The sequence below is a fragment of the Puntigrus tetrazona genome, chromosome 25, assembly GCF_018831695.1.
Source record: "Puntigrus tetrazona isolate hp1 chromosome 25, ASM1883169v1, whole genome shotgun sequence".
Classification (NCBI taxonomy): domain Eukaryota; kingdom Metazoa; phylum Chordata; class Actinopteri; order Cypriniformes; family Cyprinidae; genus Puntigrus; species Puntigrus tetrazona.
The window spans coordinates 12,037,939-12,051,036 of record NC_056723.1 but is presented as its reverse complement, the minus strand read 5'-3'; the positions used below and the strand labels follow the sequence as shown (position 1 = coordinate 12,051,036).

General features: G+C 36.7%; 1 protein-coding gene across 1 annotated transcript in view; it reads right to left on the bottom strand.

The window, feature by feature from the left end:
- The window catches only part of tln2b (talin 2b), a 115,795-nt gene extending 105,990 nt beyond the window's left edge, over positions 1-9,805 (bottom strand). Inside the window, 1 exon segment of the mRNA XM_043228047.1 lies at positions 9,649-9,805. The gene's annotated coding sequence lies outside the window, so the exon portion shown is untranslated.
- Positions 9,806-13,098: the final 3,293 nt, after the last annotated feature.

The following is a 13,098-nucleotide window of genomic DNA, read 5'->3' as shown; positions in this document are numbered from 1 at the left end:
AAATATGACTGCTATATTCCTGAAGAGTGTCTTCTGTGGTTCTTTCAAAACACTGCTACATTTGATTAAGTGGTCTGATGTGTCAATCAATGGTGTGAGACTGTGGCTAACCATTTAACAACACAATGGAAGAGACATTGAAGTCTTTGGAATTTCCGCATTGTTGCTCATCCCACACTGTTTGAAGGAATAGCGAAAATGAAAAAAATGAAAGCCAAAAATGAAAATTCTGTCATCATTTACTCACCCTCAAGTAGTTCCTATGGAAGTCAGTGGTTACCCAAAACAGCCCAGTTACAATTTTTTTTTTCAAAATGCCTTCCTTTTCATAGAGAAATTCATACGGATTTGGAACTATTTGAGGCTGAGTAAATGATAACTGAATTTCAATTTTTGGGTGAACTATTTCTTTAAGTTATAAAAAAGAATGTGAACTCAAACATGCAGCTTATAAGGAAATGTGCAATGGTTTTCTAAATGACTAAATTACCATAGTACAATACCCTAGACAAACAATAAAGAATGTAATTCAGCCACAGAGATAAGAAAATCTCTAGGGGTGGAATCTTTTGATGTGGTTCTATAAGTGCCCACCAAGCACTACTTAGACCACACTAGCAACTAGGGCTTTGACTAAGCATTCTTACCTTCCACAGACAGCAACACAACTACCACTTTCAAGGCCCATAAAGGTAGTAATGACATTGTGAAAATGCGTTGTGGTATGGTCGCGAACAAGTGCTGGAGTCAAAGAAATTGTTGAATGTTATGATTGTTTTTCTGTGCGCAAAAAGTATTCTTGTAAATGCATAAAATTAGAATTTAACAACCAGTGTCACATGGGCAATTTTAACAATGTCCTTACTACATTTCTGGGCCTTAAACCTAGTAGTTGCGTTGCTGTTTATGCAGCGTGAGAAAGCTCTCGGACTTCTTCTTATGGGTTTGGACTGACATGAGGGTAAATGTCAGAATTTTTGGGTGAACTAGACCAATTCTTTTAATAATGCTTGACCACAATCACGTTGTGGAGTTATATTTCTCTAGAAAATTTTTAAAAATCAGGTTATTTTAGCAATTCCGCATTGCGCAGCTTGTGGTGCAATAATAATAAACCTCCTTTCTATATAAACCAAAGAAATCTAACAGTGACTCTGTATCCAAACCACATTTTATGTATCGATTTATTCAAGCTGTCAGTTAGAGTTTATACGTTTAATCAAGAGAAACATGTAGGCTGCAAGACCTTAAGTCAAAGAGCTGATTTCTACCTTGAAGTCTACATGAGTCTTTAGCACATATAAATACAGCAGACGGTGATGACAATGATGGTGAAACTGCAGCCCATACAAGACTATGCAGTAATATCTTTATCTCTTCCACTTTTGCCATCAACAACACGTTCTCTGCAATCATAATCACCTCAATCCTTATCATAATCGACCTCCATCAAACATCAACAGCAACAATCATCTAACAACAAGTCTCCAGGGTAAAACTCCTGGCAACTGTACAAGCTTTCCAAAGTTGACCAAACAATGACTTCCATGACCGACCCATTTCCCAACACCCCATGCTCCCTGAGCAGTAACCCAGCAACAGATCCACAACACAGCTACAGATACAGAGTCCCGTCTAATCACAGAGCACCGCCCGAACACTCGGACACACTCTGTTGGTCTTCCCTTTTATTTTGCTTACTTCCGATCCCGAACGAGCCCCCTCGGAGTGTCCTCCGACTGTGAGGAGAGGTGAGAGGAAATGAGTGGAGAGCTGGAAAATGTGAATGAGGGGGAGAGAACCATTCCAACAATGAGACCCATAGAACCGCACCCCCCAACCCCCAGCGCCTTACACTTCTGCCTAGTTTAGCTCGTCTGGAAAAACCCTGACAAAGAACGCCAAAATGAGTGGAGGTGTGGTTCTGGAACCGCATAAGCACTCGTGGGAAACATTCTGTCATCTTGACTTTGATAAGAGCTGGCATGCAACTACCGCTAATGGTTTTAGAGTATAGCGCTGTAAATACGCTGACGCTTTCCGCCATTATTTATTCAATGGCACAATTTTCATCGATTGCACTTGACGTACTCATGCAAAATAGACCTTAACACACAATACCACATTGTCCTCCGCTACGGTACACTACAAATCCACAGAGTACCAGAGCTGACAATAACACAATCCACACCCGAGACCTTTACAAGCAGGACCCGGCCAGACAAGAACCATTCAATGAGGACTGCTCCGATTAACGTTCCTCTATTCAAGCCAAACAGGCTCACTGGGAACAAAAGACACAGCGCTACATTTCTTCCTTTTATCTGCTGGCCGGTGAATGAAAGAGCTAATTTTAACTGCTCGAATCATAGTCAACACTGATCCTTACAATTAAAATCATTGATGGAGCTCATAAATTAACTTTGTGTAAAAGACAACTTGATTCACCAAAAAATATAACTTCCATAATGTGAAGTGACACTGAATATCCACTAGAAAATGAATGGAGATTTTAAGTGCATGAATAAGGCTACAATATTACTGATTAATATTACTCCAGTTCTCATATCAACTAGTTGCTTATTAGCATGCCTACTATTAACATATTGGACTTATAAATCAAATATTCTACATGACCAAACTGTGATAGTTAATTGGTTAGTTAATGGCTAGAATTAGACCTTAAAATAAAATGTGACCTAGTATTATTCATGAGATTTTGTTATTCAACTGAAATAAAGTTTAACAAAATATGTTATGTACATTTAGATTTTCTGTTCACCTATAAATGGAAATTCTGTCATTGTTTACTCAGCCCCATGCCATTCCAAATTCTTTCTTTTTACCGTGAAACACAAAAGGTAATTCCATCAAATATTCTGTTATAAAAGGTACCCTGGGGATGTGGAGCAAAAAAATATTATAGACCAGTATGATGTTTGATAGGTAACAGCCTACCAGCGGGACCAAGAATCCAAAGATTTAACTAGAATTAAACTGTACAACGATAAAAAAAAAAAACATCCACAGGTTCATGCTCATGTCTGGACAAACTCTACACTGATTTTGTCCACTGACAATGAGCAATGAACCTTTTTGTCTCCTGGTCCATCGACTAAACATTTCCTGAGGAATTCCAACCAGGCCTGTTATTCTTGGAGATGAAACAACTGCAACAACAGAAAAAGGGTAAGCACTTGCTAATTGATTTGCAGAGGGAAAGGGGGAGTCGTCTAGTTAATACAAGACAACTTATCATTTAGGGTTCTTGAATTGTGGTAAAGCCAAGTTACCAGCTATTACAATGAACAACATCAAACTGGGCGACCACTACCCAGTTAAACTAACTTGCAAAAAGCTTTAGCTCTCCATACATTGTATGCATAATGACTGGGCTTATTGTGCAGAGAACACAAAGCTTTATTAGCTCAGTACAGCTCAGTTTAAAACTATGGTATTTTGACTGAGTTGTCATAATATGCTAAAAACGATAATTTTTCAACCCAAAACACATCAGAACTGATACTAAACCAAGCAAATCAACCACAGCTCATTAAGATGCAAACTAATTACTCAGAATCAATTCCATAAGTGAGGAGAGTACATTTTATTCAATTAGCCTAATGAACCGTATGCAATAAACATTATAATCAAAAGCCTCAGAAAACAGCTACGCAAAACGTCACCCAACAGAAACCATTTTAAAATGTTCAGTTTGGCCGCCAACTAGATTGGTCTACAATCAGTAATTTTACAGTTTCCCAAAGAACAATGCTATGAAATATGGAATTTTAGAAATCTCTTATTGAGAATTTGGGAGATTTATTCCCCCGATCAAGGAGAATGTTCAGGCTGCTCTTTTCCATATAAAGAGTACACTGGGAACAGTCACTGTGAAGTGTCAAGGTCCATAAAGGACAAAAAAAGTATAAAAATATTCTTTAACTGCATGTTCTGCAGCAATACAATAGTGATAGAGCATAATACTTACTAACTTACTCAAAAACATCCCAAATATGGGCATCACAATCACTCATAAAACATCTGAGAAGTGGGATTTTGATGTCCAATGTCACCCTTTTTTGGATGAACTATACCAACAAACTATAAATAGGTGATTGGTTTTAATCCTGGACAATATGGCATATTGTTAGGGCATCACAACATCATTAGCACCCCGCTAATTCCAATAGACCACAGGGCTATTTAAGAGTATTAATTTAATCTTAAACTGCATATAGCCAGGTTAGCCATCCATCCACAACAGTCAAACAACAATCTCCTGCCTTTTCGCTATTTTAATTTTGGAGAAAAGCCCAAATATCCCAAGACGTAATGGCCCAGTGTAATCCAAAGCCAACTGATAATGACCTCCTTAACAGCAGGCCCGTGATCCAACTGAAAAAAAGAAATTCAGAAAGCAGGATTTTAATTACACTCTCTGTGAAAATACATAGCAAGAATGTAAAAGAGGTAAGCTGATATGACTCACATCAATTACTCAATCATATTACCTCATACCAGCTTCAGAGGAGTACAGAATGAAGTTGGCCGCTGCCACAAGTTTTTCCAGCATCTTGAAAGTGCTGCTTTCACAGTACTTTGTCTCAATCAATCAATACATTATTAATGGGGCGCCACAGAATTCGTTAGCCGGATTAAAAGAAAATGCTCAGACTTTGCATCCATGCAACAGTTCTCTGAGCTCCTGATCATGAATAAACACCCACTACATGAATCAAACAATTTCTAGCATTCAGAAAGCTCGCTTTAATCAATTGCCCATAATTCAAAGCGTGAGGTCCCCATGTATATTGGAAAATAAGCAAAACACAGCTGTTTTTAGCTTACGCTTTTCTAGCACAGTAAGAAATCATGAGACATAATATTTTCAAAATCAGCTAGATGGTAGATTGTTTTGTATAGCCTAATTATGCTAGTTTCACCCAGATTGGTTTTATAAGGGCATGTTTACATAAAACACATTCTTGCTTTTACGAACTGTAACCGTTTGGAACATAATTAAGGGGTCGTGCTTTTTTAAAGTTGGACTATTTTTGACTTAACTTACGTTCATGGTGATGCAACAATGGTGACAAAAATAGTGACACCATCTGAATATATGCCTGTATGCCAATTCTTTTATAGAAGACAAACTTAAAGACATAAATGAGTTTTACTGTAACCTGTCTAAACGATAGCAAGCTGTAATATTAAAACTAAAAATGTAAAAAAAATTTAAATTAAATTAAATGAATTTTTTTATGTAACACGGAATGTCAAAATGTCACTGATTGAATGAAAAAAATTTGATTGAACATTTTACCATTTCTTGTTCATTTCATATGCAAACAGAGATGTAAAGGTTTCGAAAGCAACTCGACAAAATAAAAGTATGGTTTAACTTGAAGAAACTGTGACAGAAATATATTACTTAATGTAATACAAACAATAAAACAATGATAAATATCTATTTTTTTATAAAAATCAACTAATCAGAAATGCGTTTGATTTAAATCTAAAGAAACTATTGAAATGGAATACATAAAATTAATGGAAAACACAGAATTTGGAAAAAATAAAACTGTTTCCTACTGTATCTAACTCACTATTAGACTGGTCGGTTGTTGGAGTCAATTAGTCAACACTCATGAGATATTCTTGTACCCTAGCACAGAAATTGTGGCGTCCTGCCTGAAATAATTCTCTTTATTTGCTTTTTGGATCATCAAGACTCAAAGCCAGCCTTCCTGCCATAAATTCACATTTTGAGCTGATTGTTTCTTCCCATTCCCCTCCATTTTATTCTCGTTTTGTCCTCTGCGTGTGGTGTCACTGGTGCCGTAGATTTGATCAGATGCAGTTGGCAAGCAAAAATCTGCATCCCAGATTGTGACACTTAGAGAGAGAGCTAATTATAACCTCACATATGGGATATACAGCCAGAGGAAAGCAGGTGTTAACTGTATTTTCTCCGTCCCGATGATATGGAAACAACTTTTTTTCAAGTTTCATAACTTGAGATTTTAGTTTAACGCAAAGGGCATGACCAACTCGTAATTTCAAGCGTGATTTCATACTTGACTTGGCAAATTGACCATTTTATGAAAAACCAACAGCAAGAATATGGATGTAATTGAATGATATACTCCGGTGGTCATACAAAGCGGTTTTGAGAGATATAAGTTAAATAACAGAAAACGTTCCCCCAAGATATGGTTGATGCTCACTACATATTTCCTATAAAAAAGAGGCTGAAAATAATCAATACACATAATGAGCAATAACCTTTACCATCAAGCTCTCTGTCCATTAATCATGCATTTTAATTCCCATCGTGCCCTTTCATCACAAAAACACACATCCTTTCTCTTGTGTCAAGTCAAGTCAGAATACCAGAGGCCTTTTCACCAGTCAGACTTTATGAATCAGAAAGAAGCAACTAAATTAGACTGCTGTGCCCAGAAATAATCTCATTCATGGATGAACTCAAGATTATTTCATGTCTTTTTAAATTAAAAAACAACTTTCAAAATTAAGTGAATATACATTAAAAAACTGAATTAATAATTGTACAATATACACCTGCATACAGGTGTATATTGTAATTTTGTTATTATAATGTAATAACAAAATGTTATAATATACTGGAAAAAAGGGTAATCATTTTGAGATTATCTACAGATAATACAAGTTATTAAAATACATTTTTAAGTTAATGTCTTGTAGTTAGCACCAGATGACGGTAAAGGTCATGTAAATGTAAAAAATGAGCGTAAAGAAATTATTATGCAACATATCAGCTGATACAACAATATATATATATATATATATAATACAGACAACAATATATATCAGAAAGACAGGTAGATAGATAGATAGATAGATAGATAGATAGATAGATAGACAACTTAATAGATAGATAGATGGATAGATAAATAGATAGATTTATGTGCCATCATAAAAAATTCATTTATCTCCTTAAGAACAAAATATAATACTAAAAGGTCAGCAGCTTGACCTCATATGACTGTGACAAAGTCCAGCGCATACAGAAACATTCCTTTTCCTGTCAAACAGCAGTGCTAATTTCCTTTTCCTCGCATAGTGCCGACGGCCTCCCTCAGTGTATCACCTAACACACATTCAAACATTTCAGTGCAATCTCTGCTACATAAACGTGAACGTTAATGCATTTCTGCTCGGCACAAACCCAACTGTTTTTGTTTTTTTAACAAAGTGTCTTAGCTGGTAGCAATAAGGGCCTGATTGACCGACAGTGTTAATAAACTAGGTCAAAGGGCATAGGTCACAATGCATGCGCCTTCCTGCCTACTGTGACGCATGAGATGGTGGTGATGAAGAAATGCACTTTCAATCATTCGACTTACGTTTAAACTCTATTGATCGCAGCAAATGATCAAATCCTGATGTATTGAGCTGGCTTAAACTAATTTGGCCAAATAATTTGGCACATGCTCATCTTTGCTAGTTCAGTCTCTTATATACTGATACGCACTGCTCTGAGGTAACATTCACACACTAGTAGTAGTCATGTCTTTGAAGTACGCTACAGTATGGATTCCAGGAGATGTGACAATGCACTGGAGGAAAACGCTTATTTCTTCAAAGAGCCTGAACTGCCTTATATATGGATATGACTTCCACACAATCCATATATCCTTTTATGTGCGATTACCTAAGACAATAATCCATTTCAGGCTATTTAACTGTAGAGAGGATTGCCATTAAAGTGCATATAGCCTCTGATGCTTTCATATTGTTTGCTGAAATACGGACGTGCGTGCAACTCTAAAGCAAATATGACTACAGTACTGTATGTTGAAGGCAAGAATGCATTTTGTAGTGAGAGGTCAATGCATTAGCACCTGCTTAGCTTTCCTGGCTTTGTTATGATGCTCTTGCAATCAAGTAGCTAATGGGCTAATACGACAGCTTGATGTAACGGCAGGCACAATTAATCTACAAATTACCAAGAGCCATGGTATTGATACAACATTATAGCTTCAAGACACACATTACATCAGGTATACTGCATAAAAACAAAAAACAACTACATTTGTAAATTATTATTTTTGTGCCCTACTAAATTTATCATACATGTCTCAATATGTAACGTCGATGTGAAAATAATTGAAGATACATTGATTTCGAACTCAACATGGTTGCATGGAGCTGACAAATTATTAAGGGCGTGGCCTATTTAACAAAAATAAAAAGCTCTATTGGTGGTTAAATCTACATTTTTAATGAAGTCTTATCACTAATGTTATTTATTTTTAGTTTACTTTGTTGTAATTTGGTTTAGAAGATGTCGTGTAAAAATAAAGTGAAAAATTTGTAAAAAAATTTTTAGGTAAACTAAATAAATACTTTTTAAAAAATAATTATTACGTAATCAATAAAACAGCCTAGTAGTAGTAGTAGCAAATAGAAAAAAAGACAATGCGACATAATACAATTTTTTATTTAATACTATTTTTTTAGATCCATTTTTCTGCGACATCTAAAAAATCGAACCCCTCCTTATTTAATTATAATTTTAAAAAATGGATAATAAAATCTTTTTTAAATCGCATTCATGGCATTTGCATTTAAAGGACGCTACAATTACATGCTCAAAAAATGTATAAAGCTATATGTATTTTGCATTTTATGTCATTTTGCATAATGTCTGTTATTCAAGTAACGTTTCACCCAATCGGTCACTTTCTGAGTTCCCTCCAAAATCATCTCACCCAATCAGCACACTCGTAGAAATCGAACGTTTTCGAATCAAACGGTTCTGTTAGACCCGGATCACCGCGTCTCGACCATATTCGAAGAAAACGCACTGAATTCGAACAGAACCTAACATTAACACACTACACTTTGCATTCGTATTCATTTACACAGTAAACATACATCACGAATATTAAAACACCAGTATGCTAAAGTCGGTTACGGTTCTGGGATCAGTAAGTCGAGTTGTGGACTCGGGAGGCGCTCGGATCGAATCATTCAGAACAGTTTTGTGATTCGGTTCATTGAACAGGTCCGACTAAAAAAAATATTCTTTCACGTCGCTACATTTTAAGTCATTTGCAAACAGCTTGCGTTGGCACCTTGCATGTAAATAGGCCGTGTATCATTTCCAAAGATATCCATCCATCATCCGGGAGAGGGAGGCTACGCGACCCCGTTCCTCGATGTCAATACGCCGTGGGACTTCACGCAACCCAAAATCACGCCGACTTCCAGCAATATATTCAGAAAAGGTAAACCGAGCCAAGCAACTCTACGTGCACTCAGAATAGCTGAAATGATCCTTGAATTCGCGAAAAAAAAAAAACATATTAAAAATGACAACGGGCGAAATTATGACAGATTACCAATATGCACGATCAATCCGCTCGCGCACGAGAAAGAATAAATGTGTGGCTTCAAATTCACTGACAGATCGCGGAATTCAAACATCACGCCGCACGAGACTCAACACCGCCCATTCATTCGGCTCCATCATAACACGTCCACCATAAATCAAGCCCAAAGCTGCTCGAACTCCGAACGAAAGAGGAACTGCGCGTGCGATGCCTCAAAACGACTCGTTTGCAAAATAACAAGGAGGAAAATATCAGGGTTTCTTACCTATAAGGCAGCCCGCGCTCTCGTGCGCGAGAGATGATTGAGTTGATTTAGAGGCAGCGCGAGCTGAGCTGCGGTCCTGCCTCTGGAACGCGAAGCCCCGCCCCTCTTGTTACTAGGGTCCCCCATAGAGGCGATAGGATGTTGAGATAAGTCCTTCAGCTCAAGTGCGATTATTGAACGATTCGTTGTCTGCTATCAGCGTTACGCGCCCGAATATTAAACTGAAGACACGCACGCGGTCATCGATGCTTGCGTGTGCGCGAGCGCAACTTGTGTTGATCTCTAAACCTGGACCTTTAAACGTTCATAAGCAAGAATAGTAATAGTGGACAAAACCAACATTAAAATTCACGTGTGTGTGTGTGTGTGTGTGCGTGTGCGCACACAAACACAAATCATATAATTGCATTTTTAAAGAAAGAAAGATTATTATTAATAGTAGTTTTTTTATATATAAAATTGTTACTGGCCTTAATTTATGCAACCTTATGAAATCATGTTTTTGCGACGTGTAGGCCGTTACTGAGGCCAGATATATACATTGTGTCAGCCTACAGATAATGTGCTTACACATGCATAACATTTAACTTAACATTTGAGTGCAGCATTTCCATCTCAAATGTAAAAACCCTGCTAGAGTCAATTGTCTGTTTCAGAGAGATGCTCAGGTTCCGTATGTTACTGATACTTGGAGAGAGCTGTCATCAAACATTTATAGGCCGGTCCCAGAAGACTTCACAGACGTCTGTCTGCAGTCTGTCTTGTACACAGTGTGACCTTTATTGCAGTGACCGGTCTGGGACGTTATGAAGTATGTATTGAGTATTTCTCCTGAAGCGTACAGTCATATATAGGCTCTGATTTGGTTGTGTGTGTGTGTGTGTGTGTGTGTGTGTGTGCGCGCGTGCACAGTAGCTCATCTGGAACTCTGGCTGTAACTGATAGTGTTGTCGTGGTGATGAAGCCTGAACTGCTGCTTGTGTACATGATGAATATGCAAGCACCACTAATGAGGCTAATAGAGCAGAAAATTAGATGTATTATTAGAGGTTATGTACTGTCAAATGCAAAAAGAAAGGATTAAAAGGTATGTGAGTAGTACTCACAGATGGACCAAAGGAAAACACCAAGAACTCTATTCGGGCCTCACTGCCTTCCAGCACTCGATATATAACATGTATCTGTCACTGAATCAGTTGATGAAGGAGATTTGAAAAAAAAGTTTACATGTAAAAAATTATATATATACACATATACACACACGCACACACACAAATGTGCACATACACATTCTTATTTAATGTTTCTTATAACATATTTGACGAATTGAATACATTAATTTCATAAAAAAAATGTTTTACAGTTTTAATTAGTGTGCACACAGACAGGCACTTACACTTTCATATGTACTGTATTACATATATTTATATTTTATTTATATAATTATTATTTGAAATTGTTGAAATTAATTATGGCCTACACATACACAAATATTGCAGGCCACATGCATATTCCTAGTGTATGCTACTAGTTGAATTTCATTCAACTCATTTTATATCTAAAAATTATATGTATATTTAATATTAAATAAAAGTTATATAAAATTGGATAATTGTAAAAAAAAATTATATATAAATTTAACTGTACACACGCATTTATAAATTCATTCATTCATGTTATATTTACAAAAATGTAGGTTTTAAATGCAGATTTTATCTTGAATTATTCAAATTACGTCACCTTTAGAAAAAGTAGGCATATACACAGACATATTGCCAATATATAGTAGACTACTCTGTAATTGCTGCTATATGGATTAACCAAAACAAAGGAAATGTGAATAAAGAAGCAGTCATCAGTGCAGTCAGCTTATCTCCATGCCCAGGTGACCTCGTTGACCTCGAAGTGTCATTTGACGGATATGCTTTAGTCACATAACTAACAGAATGCTTACCTCTAGTGTTCACACTGAAAACTGCAGCGTTTTTCATGCTCTACAGACGTGTGGTTAGGGGCCTTCTTGTCTTTTAATGGGTTATGTGTGTTTTTGTTCCGAAGCAGTAAAGTTAAATAGTTGTCAGGGTGGTATTCTAAGGTCGCATTTAAAGGTGACCCTAGAACACATGATGTTCATTACTTGGTGACCCATGATGATCATTAAAACCAGCTGCTGCTCAAAGTAAGGGACCCCGGTTTCCCATTTAAAAAAAGAAAAATAGGAACTGTGAATGGTGTGTGTATACATATATATATAAAATAACAAATTAGCAATTTTATTTATGCACCGACTGGTTAAAATACCCATTTGGGTTAATGCAGTGTTATCTTCGCTCAATTGAAGTGCAGAAATTTTAAGAAAATCCACCAAACTGGTGCGGGACCAGAAGGGTGGGGGGGCTTGTGTATCACACAGTCCTATTTATAAGGCAATTATTTCCTGTACAGCTGTTCATAATCTCTAAATGACTTTCTAAGTGCTGTTTAAAAACTTTTATCAGCATTGAGGCACTTGTTTATTTCATGCTTTTCAAACATTTGAGTAAGTCTTTCCTGCTGTTAAAGGCCTTAAATATTACCCAATGTGATCACAACAGTTCTTAGAAACCATCAGAGAGGCATCACCACACTGTAGGATCATTACGTCTATCCACCTCTTGGATTCTCTAAGGTTACTGCAATACCCCCCTTGAACTTTGACCATGAGCTAACAGTCAACAAAGACATAAATACAGAGCATGACGTCGAGCACAGCTGTCTAGTTTGAGAGAAATAATGTATATCACCCATGTGGTGGTCCATAACCTAATGCCAGTCTGCACACATTTCATCAAAACAAATATATAGGAAATGTCTGGTGGAATATGTCTAATATGATATCGCAGAGATGTGTGAATATTGAGTATTAGAGGACTATACCGCAAATTCAACCTTTAGATTTTTATTGCATCCTGCCACAAGAGGGCATCATTGAAATGTCTGTATTTGTTATTCCATCTGTGTTGCAGACATGGCACTCTTTTATTTCTGCATTGTCTTGCATGTTTTCATCACTGTGCACATTGTTGAGTATTAAGCATGATCAGTGTAAGATTGTGCATGTAAACCCCTGAAGTATTATCGCTGATTTTTCCTTTTATATGTTTCTATTGTTTCAGACTAACCAACAGTTCAGCGGATCTGAATAACAATAGCAAAAAGGCCAAAAAAGACTTAATCATAAGCAACAACTCGTCTTTAGCAAGACCCCTTTCCAACTGAGTTTTATTTAACTATAGATTATTGCACCTAGCTTGTAAATGAGTGTTTGTTAGCTCAGTAAATTTGCTTTAGACCTATTTGCTGACCTAGATACATCAAAAGCTGTATTCCGTCACTGGTATACCCAGTATTGACGTCTTTGCATCCAGAATGCCAGAGGGATTTTAACATGCATCATTTTAAATCATTGCT